At 47.2% G+C, this 22,886-nt stretch overlaps 1 long non-coding RNA gene across 1 annotated transcript; it reads left to right on the top strand.

Moving 5' to 3' along the window:
* The first annotated feature begins 29 nt into the window (after positions 1-29).
* On the top strand, positions 30-7,859 carry LOC309360372. The gene is made up of 2 exons (XR_014164063.1): positions 30-162; positions 7,493-7,859. It is a non-coding gene; the product is annotated as an uncharacterized lncRNA (long non-coding RNA).
* Positions 7,860-22,886: the final 15,027 nt, after the last annotated feature.

Genomic DNA, 22,886 nt, shown 5'->3' with positions numbered 1-22,886 from the left:
GTTCAGTGTAAATCGAATGTAACTTTTAGCTCATGAAAACTTTCCCCGCAAAGGTCACTGACTCTTTGTCTCCAAGAAGCCTTTAAACAGCGGCGACTGGTGTTGGGCTGAGCGCGGCTTTCAGTAGGGGATGAATGGCATGTTGACCTCCTCGATTCAAAGGTGAGCAGGGTTCATGTCTTTTCGTTTCCAAACAGGGACCCATCTAACCTTTACATAATGCAATCTATGGCTCAGCATTTAATTGAATGTCTGAGGAGCGCATCAATTTGGGCAGAGAGAAACAGTCCAGTTGATGCCATTATCAAGAGCAATTCAAGATAAGGAGGAGTACGGGGGGGGGGACCTTGTGTAATTTGTTGAAAGGCACGGTAATTCACTTAAATCCTGACACCTTTGATAAAAGCTAATTTATGAAGAGGCAAACAGCAATCTGCTTGCAGGGCCTGGGATGGGGATCTTGCTGTTAATACAATCTGTCCTTCACAGACGGCCGGGGCTGGCTTTGGAATGGGGGGTTCGTCCTCCAAACTGGGCAGAGAAAGGGCTCGACCCTTTGGAAACTTTCCACCTGCCTTGCCCCACTCTGCAGTCTCTGCTTCTCAATTTGTATTTTATTATTTTATGCACTGTGGCTTGCTGTTGTTTTATTGATTGTAGTTTAGAAAATATTTATTGTAATTCTTAAGAGTGGATCTTTGTTTAATTTTTATATGCTGATATTTAATACTATTGTTGAACGTTGCTTTATTTGATGTAGGTTGCTTATTTTAAAGTTATGTTTTATTATCACATTTTTGTATTGCATTAGATTGTTATAAGGTGTACATTCTTTGTTTCTTGAACTTGTAAACCGCCCTGGGTATTGTAAGATAGAAAGATGGTATACAAATTAAAAGTGATGATGAAGAAAGTCCCACTGAGCCTCTTGGCCTTGCTGATCAGAAGGTCAGCGGTTCAAATCCCCACAATGGGGTGAACTCCCATTGCTCTGTCCCAGCTCTTGCTAACCTTGTAGTTTGAAAGCATACAAGTGCAAGTAGATAAATAGGTACCACTGCGGTGGGAAGGTAAACGGCTTTTCCATGAGCTCTGGCTTCCGTCCTGCTGTCCTGTTGTGCCAGAAGCAGTTTAATCATGCTGGCCTCATGACTCAGAAAGCTGTCTGTGGACAAACGCCGGCTCCCTCGGCCTGAAAGCGAGATGAGCACCACAACCCCATAGTCACCTTTGACTGGACTTAACCATCCAGGGGTCCTTTACCTTTTTACCTAGTGGTGTATCTTCCCTTTAACCACATCACTGCATGTGCTCAGTAGAGAGTCAGTGCATGGGTTACATCATCAGCCTGATATTGTCAAATGTTCACTGCTGCTAGAGTCAGGTGTCAAATCCTGGCAGCTATCATGTGTCAGCTGCAACTCCCCCCCCCCCCATGACTCAAACCTAATTTACACACACACACATCTTCCAAAGCTATTTTCAAAAGGAGAGAAGCAGTGCGCATGCGTCTAACCCAGGGCTAGACAGTGTGGTGTCCATATATATATACATTCAGATGCTAACGGCTACCTATCTGATAGTGCTCAGCACTGACAGCTGCTGCATGCCAGCTGTCAGATAGTGTCAAATGACTGGGATTGAAGCATCTTTCCGTGTCGAATGCTGATGATGAACGGCGAATATGTGCACATCCAGATTGGGGGTGGGGAGGACAGTCGCAGGAGTTCAGGAAGCAAATTTGTTTCGTCTCCATATGGCAGCATCGCTCAGGCCTGACCCCCTCTTTCTCACTCCATTCCAGCTCTACTCAGGCCTCCCTACCTCCATCTCGCCACTGCCCATCACAGAGTCTTAGTTCTGGATGAAGGGCTCCATCGCACAGAGCTTATTTCAAGGTCTGAGCTTGCAGCTTGGACCACGTGGTTACAATCCATGCAGCAACATGTGGGGTGGTGAGGAGGATGAGCTTGGTTTGAAAGATAATAACCTGGGAGGCAGAGCTCCTTCCTCCTCTGAACTGTCTGCTCCATCCTTCCCTTCAAGCTCAGGGCAGGTAAATGAGAAAGCTCCATCAAAGTGAAGAATGAATGGGAAAGGGGGAGGGGCGCCATTTTGTCTTCCGTCTTTTAATCAAAGGCTTGGGAGATCTTACAGAAAGAAGGGAATGAAGCCTCTGGGCAATCTGATCAGATAAATGAGCAACTAACAACAAGCCAACATCGTTTAATTAGATCTGCAGCCAAGTCTGAGACAAAGACTTAAACTCAGATGAGCTCGTTCCCAACTGACTTTCAAAAATCCCCCGCATGCTAAGTATGGTGGAATCACTCCAGTAATTTTGTCCGGACACATTGGTATACTGGAAAGGCTGCCAGGGAGGAAAATCCTCTGGATGCCAAAATGGTTAGAGCGGCATGATGACAGCTGGCTCCATCAGGATCTCAACCAAGGAAGGGCGAGATTCCGATTCCTTGTAGATAAATTGGCTTGCTTTCGAGCTGGGAAGAGAGTTGGGAGGTGAAGAAGAAGAAGAAGAAGAAGAAGAAGAAGAAGAAGAAGAAGAAGAAGAAGAAGAAGAAGAAGAAGAAGAGTAGTAGTAGTAGTAGTAGTAGTAGTAGTTTGGATTTGATACCCCGCTTTATCACTACCCTAGGGAGTCTCAAAGCGGCTAACATTCTCCTTTCCCTTCCTCCCCCACAACAAACACTCTGTGAGGTGAGTGGGGCTGAGAGACTTCAGAGAAGTGTGACTAGTCCAAGGTCACCCAGCAGCTGCATGTGGAGGAGTGAAGATGCAAACCCGGTTCCTCAGATTACGAGTCTATTGCTCTTAACCACTACACCACACTGGCTCCAGGGTGGGGAAAGTATGGCTCTCCAAACATGGTTGGACTCCAACTGCCCATGCCAACAAGGCCAAAGGGATGATGGGAGTTGGAGCCCAACTTCTGGAAGACCACAGGGTCCCCATTTCTGTGGTATAGGAGGTGATAGGGAATAAATCCAGACCAGTGTAACGATTAGTTGCATCAAGACAGATGCACCCTTTATTCAGGTTGTCGGGACTGTGTCCAGAGATGATGCAGACCTCAAGGAAGATCACTCTGCAGGACAGCCGGGGAAGAGGATTCTATGTCTGTAAGCTGGCAAGGGCTCAGACTCTTTAAAGAAGGGACCAGAATGCTTCCTTCCACCACCACACCAAGCACTCAAGGGATCTTAATTTTCCAGGTAAGCTGTCAGAACACACACCTCACCTGGAAGTCCAACAGCAATGCTGGAGTTCATGGTTCCAAGGCAAGATTCTGCCTTTTATATTCTTGGCAGCTCTCAGCTATGGGTCTAAACAATCCTGGTCTCTAGACAGGGCCAGCCCAAGAAATTTTGGCACCTGTTGCGGACCCCAAAATGGCTCTAGGGAAGCAGGGATGAGGGAAGAGCTACATCAGGAACAAGGACGGAAGGATGATTGACAATGGGATCTGCTGCCGTCATGGATCCTGCCACTTGAGGCACTTGCCTCACCTTGCCTCATGGGTGGGCTGGCCCAGAAGCACCAGTGGTCACCTTTGGCGAGGACAAGGCAACTTCACATGGAGCTGTGATGTGTCCAGAGGGGGGCAACTAAGATGATCAAGGATCTGGAAACCAAGGAATGGTTGAAGAAGCTGGATATGTTTAGCCTGGGAAAAGAGAAGACTGAGAGGAGATATAATAGCCATCTTCAAATATCTCAAGGGCTGTCACATGGAAGGCGGAGCTAGCTTGTTTTCTCCTGCTCTGGTGGGTAGGACTTGAACCAATGACTTCAAGTTACCATAAAGGAGATTCCAACTCTACATCAGGAAGAACTTTCTGACTCTAAGACCTGTGGAACGGACTCCCTTGGAAGGTGATGGACTCTCTTTCCTTGGAGGTTTTTAAGCAGAGGTTGGATGACCATCTGTCAGGGATGCTTTAGCTGAGATTCCTGCATTGCAGGGAGTTGGACTAGATGACCCTCAGGGTCCCTTCCAACTCTACAATTATATGATTCTTTGATTTTAACGAGTAGAAAGAATCAGCGAGTTTTGGAGACAACTGGAAAGATGAAGCATTGGGGATCCACAAGATCATGTACAGTGATACCTCAGGTTACATACACTTCAGGTTACATATGCTTCAGGTTACAGACTCTGCTAACCCAGAAATAGTGCTTCAGGTTAAGAACTTTGCTTCAGGATGAGAACAGAAAGCATGCTCTGGTGGTGCGGAGGCAGCAGGAGGCCCCATTAGCTTAAGAACAGTTTCAGGTTAAGTACGGACCTCCGGAACGAATTAAGTACTTAACCCGAGGTACCACTGTAGTATCTTTTGAGGTGGTGGTGAGATTTTGGTGGTTTAGCACTAGCAAAGCCTGTCCCTGTCCCTGCCTCCTCCTTCCACCCTCTGGGCCGCTCAACCTGCTTATTTGTAGGTAATCAAATATGACTTTTAAAATACTGTAGGTCTCCGATAATCTGTCCCCACAAGGCACTTGACCTTGAAAACCTGCCCTGGAAATGTCTGCTACTTGGGGAAGCAGAGAGCACAAACAACAAGAATAGTAACTGGCGATCTGCAGCAGCCTTTTAATGGCACTCCCAATCCCTTTACTTCCTAGGAAATCGGGCCATGATTTTGGATGCCAAGAAATATAGCCACTAAGAGTAAGCCTGCCTAACACGAATAGACAACCTTATATATATATAGAATTAAAGCCAGCAACACGGAACCATTAGTCTTGGGGGAATGCACTGTAGCATGTCCAAATGCCCCAAGATCACCCATCATATCATTTGGCACATTGCTCAAAACACAGTGCAAAGAACAAGCAGGAGACAGCAGCTACTCGGGGAAATTTCTGTAGCCGTTTGACTTCTGCCTAAAAAATGCTCTCTTCTTTTCTGGTATTTTGAATCTCATTATGCAACCCAGGCTCGCCTCCGCAGATGGGCGTCCGAGGCAGATGGCTTTTCTCACGTGAGCAAGCTCCCCAAATCATTCAGGAATGCAGCAGAAATAGATGCCCAGCCATGCCAGTCTGGAATGAAGTAGAAAGTCTGGCATGATGGATGAGGCCGTACAATCATATCTCAAGTTACAGACGCTTCAGATTGTGTTTTTTCGGGTTACAGACTCGCCGAAACCCGGAAGTACTGGAATGGGTTACTTCTGGGTTTTGGTGGTCACACATGCACAGAAGTGCTAAATCATGCTTTGCACATGCGCAGAAGTACCAAATCGCAACCAGCACGTGTGCAGCGGGTTGTGAACACTGCGGGTTGCGAACATGCATCCCGCACGGATCACGTTCGCAACCCGAGCATCCACTGTATTTGGAAGATGCTCTGTTGCCCAGGGGGACGCGGGTGGCGCTGTGGGTTAAACCACAGGTCCTAGGACTTGCCAATCAGAAGGTCGGCAGTTCGAATCCCCGTGACGGGGTGAGCTCTCGTTGCTCGGTCCCTGCTCCTGCCAACCTAGCAGTTTGAAAGTACGTCAAAGTACAAGTAGATAAATAGGTACCGCTCCAGCGGGAAGGTAAATGGCATTTCCGTGCACTGCTCTGGTTCACCAGAAGCAGCGTAGTAATGCTGGCCACATGACCTGGAACCTGTACGCTGGCTCCCTCGGCCAATAAAGCGAGATGAGCACCACAACCCCAGTCGGCCACGACTGGACCTAGTGGTCAGGGGTCCCTTTACCTTTTACTATTGCCCAGGACGTTTTACTGCTCTAAGCAAAACTGAAAATGCTGCCCCATTGGGAGGAGGGCCACTGCAGAGGTGGTTTTAGGGGAGTTTAGGGGAGTTTGACCAGATATGGCTTTAGGGGAGTTTGATCAGTTTCCCCACAGCGGACACTGAGCATGGCCACAACAGCCATGCTCTACCTGGACCATCAGAGGAATCAGAAGAGGGGAGAGGGCTGCTGTTGCACTCAGGTCCTCCTTGTGGGATCCCACTAGGCATCAGATGGTGGGAATTGGATGCCATTGGCCTAACCCAGAACAGTGTGCTGGTCCAGGGGGGAGGTTACCATGGGGCGAGGTCCAGGACCTGAGTTGAGGGTCGGCAGACAGTCCTCCTCGGGCAAAGCGGGGTTCACAGCGAGAAGCCGGGCAAGGACAGGAACTCTGGGGGAAACAGGACTGGATGCTGGCCAAAACAGCTCATCAACGATGTTGCTCCCGCAACCTGGGACCGGGCTGACTGGCCTTTATCTTCTCTGAGGCCAGGGGTGGTCCCGGCCCCCAGGAGACCCGCCTCTCCTGGCCTTAAGGCGAGCACTCCTCCTGGAAGAAACCAGTTCCCTTCACCTCTCTGCCCTGAGCCTATGCAGTTCTGGAGAGGCTGAAGGGTTACTGTGCCCAGGGGGAGACTCACCTGTAGGCACTGGGTCCTCAACCACCTCTGGAGCCAGAGTGGATTCACCTGGTGCCTGCTCCTGAGGATCCGGCACAGGTGCAGGCGCTTCAGAATCAAGGCCCTGCCCCAGTTCAGCCAGCCCTGGAGGCGGGGACTCCTGTGCAGGCTGGGATTCCTCCGGTTCAGCCTCTGAATCGGATTCCCAGGCCATCACACACAGTAATTCTTGTGTTCTTATAAGACGTAATTTTCAAGGAAGGGGCTGAGTGGATGAAGAAGTGTCAGCACTGAGAGATGTGCACACACACATGGTAAGGAACAGGACCAGACTCAATAAACCTGTAGACTCCTCCAGACACCCATATTCAGCATTCATCCTGATATGCTTGCACCAAGCTTACATGCTGGTTAGACTATGTCTGGTCTCTATGGATGTCCGGGAGCATGCTGAGGAAGGCTACACTGAGGAGGAATGGTGGGAGCCACCCCCTCCCCCTGCTCTTGCTCCTGCATCTTCCCAGGAGCAGGAGGACAGTATAGATTTGGAACAGTGGTTTGCAGAGGGGCATAGTTCTGAAGGCAGAAGCTGGGAAATACTGGAAGGGGAACAGCTAGGAGAAGAAACACTGGGAGAGAGAGGGTTAACAGATTCACAGTCTCTGGACAGCATCCAGCCCCCTTCTTCAAAGTCACGGAGAGCTCAGAAAGTGTCAGAACAGAAAGCACAGAGGGTACAAGCTCAGATTACAAGTGACGTAGATTAATAGGGGGGAGGGGGGAGTGTCCCTTAATTGGGAGCACCGCCATTTCTAGGAGATGGGTTCTTTGTTCTCTCGTTGTGGTTATTAAAGATTCTAACTGGTAAGGCGTTCCTTTCGTTTGAACTCTTATCGACTGCCATGGGGGGGGCAATTCCCCGAAGCCTGACAATGGAGCATTTGATCTGATATGCTTATAGGTCAATGAGTATTCATACTGCATTCAGGAGGTGTTTTAAAAAAACACATTTCCCCATTAATCATTCATTCATTCATCCCACACTTTTTGATGCATTTCCCATCGCTTTCCCGACTGCAAAATGTCTTCTTTTTGTTTTTACAGTGGATTTGTTGCACTGCGGCAAGAAGAACACTTGAATTGTTCAAACTTGGAGTTCTGGTCTGCAGTCAAATCGCTCTTACAGAATAGCGACAGTCCAGAGATACCTTTGAGATGCAGACCCCACTGTTCAGATCCGTCTGCACCCAAGGGAGGCCGCATTATTCTTCCTCCTTTCCTGTGCTTTTCCCCACCCCCTCCCACCCGTGTTGTGCGTTGCAAAATGTCCTGTCCGCTGCACGGCGGTGCCTGTCGCACACTTAAAAAGGAAATTTCGCTGATGCAGCAGGTTCCACCGAAAGCTCCCTCCCTCCCTTGCTCCCTCTTTCTTTCTCACTCTCATCAAAATAATTAAACAGTTTCAAGCTTTGCCAAGTTTCTTTTCTTTTCTTCCTTAAGACCCGAGTGCTTATTGATTTCTTTCTGGGCTATCGTATCTTCCAACTCTGCCAACAAACCGGCAGGATCTTTCAGTAAATCTGCTTACATTTCAGTGGTGGTGTTTACTTATTGGATTATTTAAGATGCATTTATTTATGAAGAAGAGCTTTAGGAGGAATGGACGTGTGGGGAGGGGGTGGCTACTTTCCTGCCCTTTCTACTCTAAATGCCTTCTGGCTAGAAATTGCCGGTATGGAAGTTCAAAAGCAGAAACCTAGCTTTCAGAGGCAAATTCCCTCGTGGATAACCAGGAGAATGTAGGGTTTGTTTATTTGTTATATTCCAGGGTGGGCGGGGGAATAGAATATGCCATTACCCACTGCTCCTACATTAAAAGTAAAAGCTAGTAATGAGAATTCAGGCAAAGGCGTCAGCTGAATGGTGGCAGGGTTACCAATTAACACATGTTTTCTTGAACAGACCAGTAAAACCAGTTATCGCAGGTGACCAGGAAACTCCAGAGTCTGCCAATCACTTCCACTCATAATCTGCCATGTTTCATTCTAGCTCTTCCTCTGGTATGCCTAGTTGACCTCATGGCCTTGCTCTGGGTATCAGTATGTTTGAAAATTAGCCTCAACAACCCATTTGGGAACTCCTGATTTTCACTAAAAACGTCCTGTGCCCATGCAAACCTAAACAGGGATGTGGATTTTCATAGAGTCATTAGTCCTCCATTTTGGTACAACCTGACTCCATATTTGGCATAGAGACCACTGTAAGCAGTTGAAAACACTAGCAGGATTGCGATAACACTTGTAATGGAACCAGAACTATGGAGTTATAAAGAAATATAGATTACTGGAAAAGATGCAGTAAAAAAAGTTTAACAACAGAACCCATGGAAGAAAAGGTGGGAAGTCCAGAGATTCAGAGGAATCTTTCAATTGTGAATGTGTGATGTGGTATTACTGTAATTTTAGATTTGTAAAACCAAATAAAAAATATTTCAAAAAAGAAACTGCTATCATGAGTATGGAGGAATGTCTGCTACCCCGCCCCAGATGCACTCATCAAACCGCATCTTTTCTACATTGCATTTAGTTGGACAATTGAAAACACAACACAGGCCCCCCTGCTCATCAGCTTCTTTCAGAGTTGTTCTATTGCAATGGAGGTGATGTTATGAGCTTTTCCCCTCATCTGCCTCTGAACTGCTACCTCCCTCAAACCCCTGTTGTAAATGTATACAGTGGTACCTCGGGTTAAGAACTTAATTGGTTCTGGAGGTCCGTTCTTAACCTGAAACTGTTCTTAACCTGAGGTACCACTTTAACTAATGGGGCCTCCTGATGCCGCCACGTGATTTCTGTTCTCATCCTGAGGTAAAGTTCTATTTCTAGGTTAGCGGAGTCTGTAACCTGAAGCGTCTGTAACCTGAGGTACCACTGTACTGTTTTCCTCTTCCTCCTCCCTGGAAGGGTCAGGGTGGGGAGCAGTGGCATAGCGTGGGGGGTGCAGGGGGGGGGGCCGGCCACACCGGGCGCAACATCTGGGGGTTAGGGTTAGGGGGCGCAAATCCACGGGTTAGGGGGCACAAATTACTTGCCTTGCCCCGGGTGCTGACAACCCACGCTACGCCACTGGTGGGGAGGCAGTTTCCACCACTCCTCCCCTGTCCAGTCCCTGAAAGATTGTGTGCTTCACACACTTAAGTTTCCCCACATGAGTGCATATCTGCAAGCATTTGGATTAAAACTTCTCTCACTGATAAAGTATTATGTAAGCTGGCACTAACCGAACCCCTTGAATATGATTGCATTGTAGAACTTACCTCACAAAAGTACAAAGAGGAGCAAACAGAGTCCAGGGAACTAAATTCTCCAGGGAAAGGGGTGATTTATCTGACCTTTGCTTCAAGCTCCTGATCTTTTTGTGGAGTCTGTGAAATGAAGAAGTGACCTTGGCTGCTGTTCTGATGAAGGAAAGATCTTGTATTGAGTGACAGCTTCATTAAACGAGTTAAAGGAGCAGGAGGAGAGGTGAAGAGAACGCAATGGCTGAAGCGGAGACTCTCTCTTTCTGCACAGTTTGCTGCCCATAGGCAATGATGGAATTGGCCCTTCCTTCCATCAACAGCTCTTTTTTTATGGCCCAAACATATCTATGATGGCATCTCATATCTGTGATGGCATCTGACAATCAGACCGAGTCAGCCTCCGCCATTCCAATTTCCTTGCAAGATTTGCTCTATAACTTAGTGGACAGAAAGCTGGGATAGAAATTTCCAATCTGTGTATGACAACAAAAAGTAGTCCTTGTTATGTATTGAGTTGAATAGGATCCAAAATGCAGCAGTCTGATTGGTCCTAGAACAATAGGATTCAGAATGCAGCAGTCTGATTGGTCCTAGAACAATACAGCAGTATGATTGGTCTGCAGGAGCCACCCAATCCAGCTCCAGATGGAAGTGAATCCACAACCTGATTGGACTACAGGAGAATACTGGAATTAGCCAATCACGGGCAGCCCATTGTGTAAATAATGTATATAAAGCAGATACTTTGATGTGACTTTCATTCCTCTTCACCACTATGAGCTGAATAAAGAGCATGAGATCCACTCTCGACTCTGAGTATATTTCAGTCCTTGTATTGTTAAAAAAGTTATTAAAAAAACATGAAATTGAGGCAAAGGTCCAAGAAATTGTGGCTATGTTTGAATAACACCCTAAACCTTTTTTAACCCTTTTTGAGTCCACGGCTCCCTTGACCAACCACATTTTTTTCTGTGGCACCCATGTGGGGCTCAGGAGCCCATTTATGTCACCCCTTGCCTGCAGAGCTGGCAGCCTCCCACCCTTTTTCGAACACCCTCCCTTGTGGAGTGTTCCCTCAGCCTCCTCTCCTTTCTCCTTCTGGTCCTGCCCCACCCCCGCCCCAAAGAGAGGTGCCTCCTCACAGTGCCCCAAAGGTGCCTGGGACTTGTCTGCCCGTTCCCAACAGCAAGGGCTGATGGACTCGCTGGCTGGGCTCCCTCGCCCACTTGCCTGCTTACTCTGATGCTGTCTCAGTTCCTGGCAACCAGCACCCCCTGGCCAGCGCCTGAGGCACCATTCACCTGCGTAGCTTGTAGCCAGGGCTGCTGCAACAAACAGCTGTGTGAGCCTTTGGGAGGCAGAGACATGAGAGGGCATCAAAGGAGGGAGGGAAGAGGGACAGAGTTGCCTGGCACCCTGACCATCATTCAAGGCACCCCACGGCACCCTGGTTGAAAACCACTGACCTAAACCATGATTTAGTGTGATGTGAATGAGCTGGAACAAGTCCAAATGAGTGTCTCCTTCTCCTGCACAGCTGGGACCAATGTTTACTTTTATTATCAATTAATATTGACATCATTGTGAGTAAACCAAGAATTGTGTTGTTGTTTTTTATTTTATCATCATCATCAGTGCTTTTTTCTGGGGGTATGCAGGGGTATGCATACCTCTAAACAGTTTGTGAATCTTTGTACTTCTGTCCATTTACTGTACAGTAGACCCTCGGGTTACTGGGACACGGGTGGCGCTGTGGGTTAAACCACAGAGCCTAGGACTTGCCGATCAGAAGGTCAGCGGTTCGAATCCCCGTGATGGGGTGAGCTCCCGTTGCTCGGTCCCTGCTCCTGCCAACCTAGCAGTGGGAAAGCACGTCAAAGTGCAAGTAGATAAATAGTTACTGGTCCGGTGGGAAGGTAAACAGGTGGGAGCAGCTGGTCCGGTGGGAGCAGCGTTTCCGTGCGCTGCTCTGGTTCGCCAGAAGCAGCTTAGTCATGCTGGCCACATGACCCGGAAGCGGTACACCGGCTCCCTCGGCCAATAAAGTGAGATGAGCGCCGCAACCCCAGAGTCGGTCACGACTGGACCTAATCATCAGAGGTCCCTTTACCTTTAGACCCTCGGGTTACGTTACTCTCGAGTAACGTAAACTTCGGGTTGTGAAAGCGGCAAACCCGGAAGTATTTTTCCAGGTTTCACTGCTCGTGCATGCGCAGAAGCGCTCTGCACGCCACGCACATGCGCAGAAGCGTTCTATCGCACTGCGCACCAGAAGTGCAGAAGTGCCACCTCTGGATATGGTTTTTTCAGGGTGCACATGGACCCCTGGAACAAATTAAATTCGTATCCAGAGGGTCCACTGTATTTACTTTTTCCAATCTGAACTATGGTGATTTTCTTGAGTCAAGAAAACGTTTTTTTAGAAAAAAGCAATGGTTGTTGCTGCTGTTGTTGTTGTTATTTCCCACTCTTCACCCTAAGGCCTCAGGGCGGGTTACAACAATTAAAATGCAATAATAATTTTAAAGCACATTACACAAGATTAAAAACAGGGGAGGGTTGTAGGAAAATCAGGTAAGAGGCATCAGGCAAAAACATGCCTCTCTCCCCCTCTCTCCAGTGTGTACTGCAATGTAAAGATGTCAGCCAGGCAGACTTGTGCTTAAGGTCAAATATATTGCAACATATGCCTGTCCTCTACCACATTGTTCAGGAGCTCCATCACATAAACAAAGTCTTCCAGAATCACCTGCTTCCCGGAAAATTCCCCACTTTTCATTAGTTGGTGTGTTTTTTTAATGGTTTCTAACCCAGTAGTGGTGTATGGAAGTGAGAGCTGGACCATAAAGAAGGCTGATCGCCAAAGATTTGATGCTTTTGAATTATGGTGCTGGAGGAGACTCTTGAGAGTCCCATGGACTGCAAGAAGATCAAACCTCTCCATTCTTAAGGAAATCAGCCCTGACTGCTCGCTAGAAGGACAGATCCTGAAGCTGAGGCTCCAGTACTTTGGCCACCTCATGAGAAGAGAAGACACCTTGGAAAAGACCCTGATGTTGGGAAAGATGGAGGGCACAAGGAGAAGGGGACGACAGAGGATGAGATGGCTGGACAGTGGTCTCGAAGCTACCAGCATGAGTTTGACCAAACTGCGGGAGGCAGTGGAAGACAGGAGTGCCTGGCGTGCTCTGGTCCAGGGGGTCACGAAGAGGCGGACACGACTAAATGACTAAACAACAACTGTGGGGCTTGGTAAGCAAATTGCACCCTTTAAAACACACAATATCTTTCAAGACCTATCTGTGAATAAGCCTACAGAAATCAGTGGGGATTCCCTCTGAGTAAGGAAATCAGCCCTGAGTGTTCACTGGAAGGACAGATCCTGAAGCTGAGGCTCCATTACTTTGGCCACCTCATGAGAAGAGAAGACTCCCTGGAAAAGACGCTAATGTTGGGAAAGATGGAGGGCACAAGGAGAAGGGGACGACAGAGGACGAGATGGTTAGATGGTTGGATAGTGTTCTCGAAGCTACCAGCATGAGTTTGACCAAACTGCGGGAGGCAGTGGAAGACAGGAGTGCCTGGCGTGCTCTGGTCCATGGGGTCACGAAGAGTCGGACACGACTAAATGACTAAACAACAACAACAACCCCTTTGGGATAAAACTCAAGACTAATCTTGAACAAATCCAGCACTATCTGACCAAGCTTCAAAGTGATAAACAACACTTTGAATTTACATGCCATTCGGGATTCAGTGTGACTAAAATACATTGGATATTTGGTTTTTACATGGGGGTGGGAGCCAACGTTTGAGCACTAACATTCTTCCAATTGCATGCTTTTAGATACTGCATGTCTTAACCAAACTTTTAGAGCATGCTTTTATACATATTTTGATGAATAAAACATAATCCTAGCCAGACAGAATTGGAGTCTGAGTGCGAAAATCCAGGGAAGCAGCCTCCCGCCGATGTAGCTTCATCTCTTTTCACATTCCTCTCTCAAGTAATGGGGCCTGGCAGTTTGGCGCTCTGCCAGAGATGTCTGAGGCGGGAGAAGAGTAGTGCCTCTGGCATGGTCTGATAGGCTGGTCACCGCTAATTGGAGAACCTGGGTTTTCCTTAATATGGGAGGTAATTTTCTAGCTTGCAGTAGCTCTTCTTCTTCTTTGGCAATCACTCATAGCTGAGTAAGATTGTCTTCCATGAACACGGTCTTAACAGTGAGTCTGCAAGTGACTGTGGAGGCCAATTCTGGATCCACACGTCCTTTCACAGTAGGGACATCATAGGTTTCTGGGTGGGAGTTGATCATGGTGTGGATTTGCCAAGCATGCCTTCCTCTTAGCACATTTCTCCCTTTCATTCTGAGTTCGAGCGTCTTCAAAGTCCATGACACCTTTGGTAAAGGCTGTTCTCCAACTGGAATGCTCACAGGCCTGTGTTTCCCAGTTGTCAGTGTTTATACCACATTTTTTAAGATTTGCCTTGAGACAGTCTTTAAACCTCTTTTGTTGACCACCAGCATTATGCTTTCCATTTTTAAGTTCAGAATAGAGTAGTTGCTTTGGGAGACAATAATCAGGCATCTGCAGTGCCAGATTTATGTATAGGCTAAGTAGGCTGAAGCCTAGGGCCTCTAAATCTAGGGGGTCTCACCAGCCTGCCCGCTCCCCAGTGCCACAGTCTCCCCTCTCCCAAAATTGCAAACCGAAGACTTCATGTAAGGGCAGGGAAACTCAGCCCCAGCAACTATTAGACTCAGGGCTAACCAGTGGGGCCCAATTTGAAACAGTGGGGCACAACTTGATTTTTTTTTTGTAGGGCCCCAGTTCACAGCCAAAGTCTGCAAAATATTATAGATATAAATAAAATCCATCTAGATTGCCCTGCTGCAATCCTTTTAGTTGGTTAATTGGTTCGGCAACTTTCATGCACATGACGTGTGATGCTAATTATTTCCCCCAAGAGTTAAATGGTAACTAATCAGAGGCAGCTACAGGAGAGCTATGAGATTCAGGTGAGAGTTAGATGCCTTGACAATCCCAGCAGGTATATAAGAGGACGACCCGGCCTGCCCAGGCCTCCAGTATTTAACAATAATATCTTACATCCTTTAGAGGATTTTGTGAATTGTAGAATTTTAAATACCTGTCATCATCCTCACTCAATTTTGTTTATAACACTCTTCCATTTTCTTCTAGTTGTGAGGGTGGGAGAGGGGCCTCACAATTGGAGTAGCCTAGGGCCTCTCTTCATCTAAATCCGGCCCTGGGCATCTGAGCAACATGACCAGTCCAATGAAGTTATAGGCAATGAGGGACAGAGTTCTGGGAGTGAGGAGCCAGATGGTGATTTTTCATAGAGGAGACAATGGAGTGGGGCTTGGTCACATTGGGCGCAAGATACCGTCATTGCGGGCGGTTGGACCAGATGACCCTCATGGTCCCTTCCATCTTTACAATTCTATAATCTCTTTTTAACGATGATTTCGCATGGTTAAGCCTTCTGAGAGCTCTTTTAAAATTAAAAGAAAGGTTTAAAAATTAAAACTTTGGATTTGATATCCCACTTTATCACTACCCAAAGGAGTCTCAAAGCGGCTAACAATCTCCTTTCCCTTCCTCCCCAACAACAAACACTCTGTGAGGTGAGTGGGGCTGAGAGAATTCAGAGAAGTGTGACTAGCCCAAGGTCACCCAACAGCTGCATGTGGAGGAGTGTGGAAGCGAACCCGGTTCACCAGATTACGAGTCCACCGCTCTTAACCACTATTTCATTAAATCTGGGTGGGAAAGGAATAGATGAGGGGAACCAATGCCGTGTGAGCAAAAAAAAAAGTCGGGATACTTTCTCCCTGCATATGCAAATTTATCATCTGTGCATCTGATAGGATGCACAGGTTAAGGGGAGGGAGGGGGGAGATTTTAGCTGATAGACCAGAGACCATTTCTTTGGGCGCCTCTATTGCCTGTCTCTGAGAAATGGGTGTCTGACAGAAAACAATTATGGTTTCACATTTCCTTAAAAGTAGAAGGGCTGCATTTTGAGCACGTTTCAAGTGGCAAAATACCCACCTGGGTTATTGTCTTCACGAGGGGAAAATCTTGCTCCTACACCATTGCTGTGAGGATCATTTGGAAGCCGAGTTGAACATCAATCCGTGCCTAATGAGTTTTCAAGTTTCAGATCCTTTTTATTTCCATGATGAAAAGGCAAAGTGTTTTTCATGTCCATCTTATTGAACAGAGAAATGAGGCTCCTTGATCATTATCTGTGTTCCAGATAGAGGTGCCTTAATACAGAGGAGATGGAAAGGGGAAAGCACTTTCGTTCAGATTTAAAAAAAAAAGAAAGGCCGTTCCTCTTAGTTATGTGCTTTCAGAAACCACTTCTCCAAGGACAAAGCTTTTAAGTTGTAAGGCGTGTCCCTTTGCAAAGTCAATGTAATTGGGATAATTGCATCTTGCAATTGATGATAAAAGAGACTTCTGATGGGGACTGTGTGGGATCTATTGAGAACGCAGGGAGCAATGGGTTCATTGCTCCCAAATACACACACCCATGCAAACATATGTAAACTTTGGGAATGCTAAGTGAAAAAGGCTTCGGAAGTAAGCTCTGAAGAAAAATCTGTACCCAGTGCCTTGTGGGACATCATTGGGAGAAGAAGAAGAAGAAGAAGAAAAAGAAGAAGAAGAAGAAGAAGAAGAAGAAGAAGAAGAAGAAGAAGAAGAAGAGTTTAGATTTGATATCCCACTTTATCACTACCCGAAGGAGTCTCAAAGCGGCTCACATTCTCCTTTCCCTTCCTCCCCCACAACAAACACACCGTGAGATGAGTGAGGCTGAGAGACTTCAGAGAAGTGTGACTAGTCCAAGGTCACCCAGCAGCTGCATGTGGAGGAGCGGAGACGCGAACTCGGTTCCCCAGATTACGAATCTAACGCTCTTAACCACTACACCACACTGGCTCTCAGTGGCTCTCAGAAGAAAAGGCTAAGGAGTAAACTCAATTCCCTAAGATGAAGTCCCTAAGATGGTTGGAGGGTGGCTTTTATGCCTCCTTCCAGCAACTCCTGCAGCCAAGCTTGGTGCCAAATGTATTGATCCACTCTCCTTTGAACCACATCACTGCCCAGGCTTGCACCCCGGAGAGATCACTACTAATACAGCAGCCCAAGGAGGTGCTGTGATTCTCCAGCGGTATGACTTCACCCCCAGAGGCACACTCCATTGTCTCTCAAGACAGACAAGATGCCAACAGTGCTATTGTGCTTCTTCTTTGCCGATCACTCGTAGCCGAGTAAGATTGACTTCCATAAAAATGGTTTTAACAGTGAATCCATAAGGGACTGTGGAGGCCAATTCTGGACCCACACGTCCTTCCACAGTGGAGACATTGGTTCCCGAGTGGGAGTTGATCACGGTGCAGATTTACCAAGCGTGCCTTCCTCTTAGCGCGTTTCTCCCTTGTGTCCTGAGTTTGAGTGTCTTCAAAGTCCATAACAACTTTAGTAAAGGCAGTTCTCCAACTGGAGCACTCACAGGCCAGTATTTCCCAGTTGTCGGTGTTTATACTACATTTATTTAGATTTGCCTTGAGACAGTTTTTAAACCTCTTTTGTTGACCACCAGCATTACGCTTTCCATTTTTAAGTTTGGGATAGAGTAGTTGCTTTGGAAGATGATAATCAGGCATCAGAACAACATGACCAGTCCAACGAAGTTGATGTTGAAGAATCATGGCTTTGACACTGGTGATCTTTGCTTCTTCCAGTACACTGCCATTAGTTTACCTGCCTTCCCAAATAATGCGCAAAATTTTTCAGAGACACCATTGATGGAATCTTTCGAGGAGTTGGAGATGGCATTTATAAGTGGTCCACGTTTCACAAGCATAATAGTAATGAAAGAATTGTGGGATAGATAACAGTACAGTGGTACCTCGGGTTAAGTACTTAATTCATTCTGGAGGTCCGTTCTTAACCTGAAACTGTTCTTAACCTGAAGCACCACTTTAGCTAATGGGGCCTCCTGCTGCTGCCGTGCCGCCGGAGCACAATTTCTGTTCTCATCCTGAAGCAAAGTTCTTAACCTGAAGCTCTATTTCTGGGTTAGCGGAGTCTGTAACCTGAAGCGTATGCAACCTGAAGCGTATGTATCCTGAGGTACCACTGTATAATGCAGCATAGAAGGGTGAGGAATAGCAACAGCATGGAAGAAGGGTGGGAAGTCAACTTTTAAATTGTGTATTAAATTTGATAGTAAATTTCATGTTCATTTGTTTACAAAATTGAAACTTAATAAAAAATTAATTGACAAAAAAAGGAAGTCCAAAAGGAATGCCCTCCCCACTGCCATCTTTTCTCTCTGCCACCCTTTTTCCTCCCACTTTTCCTCTCCTAGTCAGCAACATGAAATTAAGTGACCTTTAGGCTGCAGGTTGCTCACCCCTGCTTTCTGCCTCCACTCTTGGAAGCTGTAAAACTTTGAAAATCTGTTGCTGGGAATTGGAAGAAGAGAGAGTGCTGTTGCACTCAGGTCCTGCTCATGGGTCTCCATATATATATATATAAACAATTAAGTTTTCAATTTTACATCTCAAAATAAACATCTTGCATTATACCATACGTTCAGTGACTTCCCTCCTTCGCCTTCCATGGTTCATTTAGTTTTCCCACCATTCCTGCATATTTTGCTATAACCATCTAATTCAGTTCTCCTATCTCCTATCTGACATCACTGAAACGCTCATGGGTTTCCGATGGCATCTGGCTGGCCAATGTGAAAACAGGAGGTTGGATGAGACAGAGGCCTTGCAAGGTATGTGCGGTGGGTGCGGGGCGCCCCGGGTGCCAGCTCCGAGGGGGGTGACAAAATGTTGTGCGACAGTCAACCTGACCTTGCTCCACCACTGCGCACTGGATGGCACCCCTGGCGCGATCACGGCCACGCTGGATCGCCCTGTCCCCAGATGCACGGCATGGGCACCGCCCCAGGTGCCAGAGCGGCTAGCTCCGCCACTGGGTTGAGATGGTCCTTTGATCTGATCCAGGAGAGAACTTCTTCCTGTGTTCTTCAAGGCCGCAACCATTCCTAATTCAGCTCTTGCTTATTATCAGGGGCAAGGAAAGGGGTTGGGAGCTCTGGGTGTAGAATTGACTAGTTATAGGGTGGCCAAATCACTGCAGTTGGTGACAGCAGTCACGAAATTAAAAGATGCCTGCTTCTTGGGAGAAAAGCAATGACAAACCTAGACAGCATCTTAAAAAGCAGAGACATCACCTTGCCAGCAAAGGTCCGTATAGCTAAAGCCATGGTTTTCCCAGGAGTGATGTATGGAAGTGAGAGCTGGACCATAAAGAAGGCTGATCACCGAAGAATTGGATGCTTTTGAATTATGGTGCTGGAGGAGACTCTTGAGAGTCCCATGGACTGCAAGAAGATCAAACCTATCCATTCTTAAGGAAATCAGCCCTGAGTGCTCACTGGAAGGACAGATCCTGAAGCTGAGGCTCCAATACTTTGGCCACCTCAAGAGAAGTAAAGGTAAAGGTACCCCTGCCCATACGGGCCAGTCTTGACAGACTCTGGGGTTGTGCGCCCATCTCACTTAAGAGGCCAGGGGCTAGTGCTGTCCGGAGACACTTCCAGGTCATGTGGCCAGCGTGACATCGCTGCTCTGGCGAGCCAGAGCCGCACACGGAAACACCGTTTACCTTCCCGCTGGCAAGCGATCCCTATTTATCTACTTGCACCCGGAGGTGCTTTCGAACTGCTAGGTTGGCAGGCGCTGGGACCGAGCAGCGGGAGCGCACCCCGCCGCAGGGATTCGAACCGCCGACCTTTCGATCGGCAAGTCCTAGGCGCTGAGGCTTTAACCCACAGCGCCACCTGCGTCCCTTGTACTCCCTGGAAAAGACCCTGATGCTGGGAAAGATGGAGGGCACAAGGAGAAGGGGATGACAGAGGACAAGATGGTTGGACAGTGTTCTCGAAGCTACGAACATGAGTTTGACCAAATTGGCAGTGGAAGACAGAAGTGCCTGGCGTGCTCTGGTCCAGGGGGTCACGAAGAGTCGGACACGACTAAACGACTAAACAACAACAACAACAACAAGGGTGGCCAAAATCCAGGACATTTGTTTTAAAGTGTAAAATTTCCCCCGGATGGACATGTAGGCCCCCCCAAAAATAGGACATATCTTGGAATTCCCAGACATATGGCAACCCTAACTAGTTATCGACAACTGAAAAAGAACCAATGTAAACAGGCCTGCCAAGAAGGACTTAACTGGTACAAAAAAAATTATCTGAGAACTTGGCTTGAGGCAAATGCAGAAGAAATGGGGGGGGGGGGATTTAAGAGATAATAATTTTGCTTATGTGGCTGCCTTGTGCAAGTATGAGTTCTCGAAAGCGCATTCTTTCTCTAAGCCCGTTTCCCAGTGGAAATGATTGTTCATTCTTTCATCCTCATGCTTGACTGAGGTTCTTAATTACCACTGGGGAGTTAAGTTCATTATCCCCTCTTCTCTGCATGCTTTTAATAATACCAACTTCAACCAAACAAGGCTAAAAATGAGCAAACGGAAAGCTTTCCCCCTGCTTTTCATTCCTGCAGCTCTAAATAAAACGCTGGACAAACAGGTGGTTTACTGCGGCAGGTGGCTTGAGTGACGAAAAGGATAAAAACATTCCCTTATTTATTCACCAACTCTTATATATGAGCTAGTCTTGCTCAGCAGTGTTTGCAAGTTACCTAGTCCTCATCGTCTAGCCCCCATATAAAGGGGGAAAGGAACTATTTGGAAGGAAGGCAGCCCTCTGCAGAGCCAGCAGCAGCAGCACACCCACCCACACCCAATCCTTGTCTTTGCCGCTGAGCCTAGGACTTGCCGATCAGAAGGTCGGTGGTTCGAATCTCCGTGACGGGGTGAGCTCCCGTTGCTTGGTCCCTGCTCCTGCCAACCTAGCAGTTTGAAAGCACACCAGTGCAAGTAGATAAATAGGTACCGCTCCAGAGGGAAGGTAAACGGTGTTTCCGTGCGCTGCTCTGGTTTGCCAGAAGTGGCTTAGTCATGCTGGCCACATGACCCGGAAGCTGTACGCCGGCTCCCTGGGCCAATAAAGCGAGATGAGCGCCGCAACCCCAGAGTCGGTCACGACTGGACCTAATGGTCAGGGGTCCTTTACCTTTAAACTGACAAGGGCGACACCCAACATTGCTGATCAAACTTCTGCTCATACAATGGGATTTCCCCTTCTTCACACATACCCCACAGGAGCCAACGCCAGGGGGCTGTGGGTGCTTGGGCACCCACTATAATATAATTGTGGGAGCTGAGCACCCACAAAATCAATGAAAAATGCCAGCAGGGAGCTGAAAAGTTCAACTCTGTCCTCAGAAGCCAGCAAGCAAAGCATCCTTTTGTGGGAATTTTAAAGGATAGCAGGAGAGGAAATATTGATTAAATATGATCCTTCCTTCACTCATGCTACTGAGTCCAATGGATCCAAACTACAAGAAAGAAGATTCCACCTAAACATTAGGAAGGACTTCCTGACAGTAAGAGCTGTTCGACAGTGGAATTTGCTGCCAAGGAGTGTGGTGGAGTCTCCTTCTTTGGAGGTCTTTAAGCAGAGGCTTGACAACCATATGTCAGGAGTGCTCTGATGGTGTTTCCTGCTTGGCAGGGGGTTGGACTCGATGGCCCTTGTGGTCTCTTCCAACTCTATGATTCTATGATTCATGTAGCAGAGCAGATTTCCCTCAAAATGAAGTTAGTTTGCAGATTCATTTGAATCTCTTCAATAGGCGGGGTATAAATAAATTATTATTATTATTATTATTATTATTATTATTATTATTATTATTATTATTAAACAATCCTCTCTGCCTTGATCAGACTGGATTATTCCTGTTGTCCCCTTTGATTCCTCTTAAAGGAATCAAGCCACAAGGCTCTTTCTTTAAAAGTAACAAGAAGTTTAGTCACATTCAGTTCACAGTATGATCCCTAAAGGCAGACTTTAGCTTGTAGTTACATAACAAAGTGAAGGAGCGTCTCCACCTCCATCGTTCTACCTGGACACTGAGGTCTAGCACCAAGGGCCTTTGGCGGTTCCCTCACTGTGAGAAACTAAGTTACAGGGAACCAGGAAGAGGGCCTTCTCGGTGGTGGCACCTACCCTGTGGAACACCCTCCCACCAGATGTCAAAAAGAACAACAACTATCAGACTTTTAGAAGACATCTGAAGGCAGCCCTCTTTAGGGAAGCTTTTAATGTTTGATGCATTACAGTATTTTAATACAGTATTTTTTTGGAAGCCGCCCAGTGTGGCTGGGGAAGCCCAGCCAGATGGACAGGGTATAAAGAATAATAATAACAATAATAATAATAATAATAATAATAATAATAATAATAATAATAACAACAACTGAGTTCATCTCATATGGAGACTGAGGTCGTGTGCTGCTGGCTGAGAGCCAGCAGACAGCAAAAATACATTAAGACAACAGCATCAAGAGACGAAAATGGCTGCAGCATGGCAGCAAGAGAGAAAGATGGCTGCTTGACTCGGGTCTTTTATGGAGTCAGCCAGGGTCACGCCCATCTCCCTGGTCACATGCAGGGGGAGGAGGCTCCAAACCAGTGGAACAGGAAGTTCCCCCTGCCTGTGCCCACTCTAGGGAAACAAGGAATGTTGTGTTTGACTTCTCCAATGGATTACATCCCACACATTTTCCAGGTGTGGTGGCACAGCATCTCTACCTATGAGTCCGAGTCTCTCCCACGGAAAAGGGTGCCTCGCTGGTTGCAGATAGGAGGAGGAAAAGTCAACGCTGGCCATCGCAACGTGGGCACCCACAATCCTGAGGGCGAGATAGCACTCTCAGCCTCCTCCCCACCAAATCTGCCCCCCTTTCACACCAGTATTTGGGGTTGCAGAGGGAAAAGACCTGTTCTGCCTACTGTGCCAGCTGCAGGTGGACGGCATGGGATTTCCAGGTTCCTCCTCATCACATTGAAATTGGCACACTTTATCAGTTTCCCCAGTTTTCTGGGTGTTTCCCAAACCTGGGTCTCCAGCTGGACTACAGCTCCCATCATCCCTAGCTAGCAGGACCCAGGGGTCAGGGATGATGGGAGTTGTAGTCGAAAAACAGCTGGAGACCCAAGTTTGGGAA

Source organism: Podarcis melisellensis (assembly GCF_964234715.1).
Source record: "Podarcis melisellensis genome assembly, chromosome: 17".
NCBI lineage: Eukaryota > Metazoa > Chordata > Lepidosauria > Squamata > Lacertidae > Podarcis > Podarcis melisellensis.
Note: the sequence above shows the minus strand (reverse complement) of the source record. Positions and strands in the feature narration are given on the sequence as shown.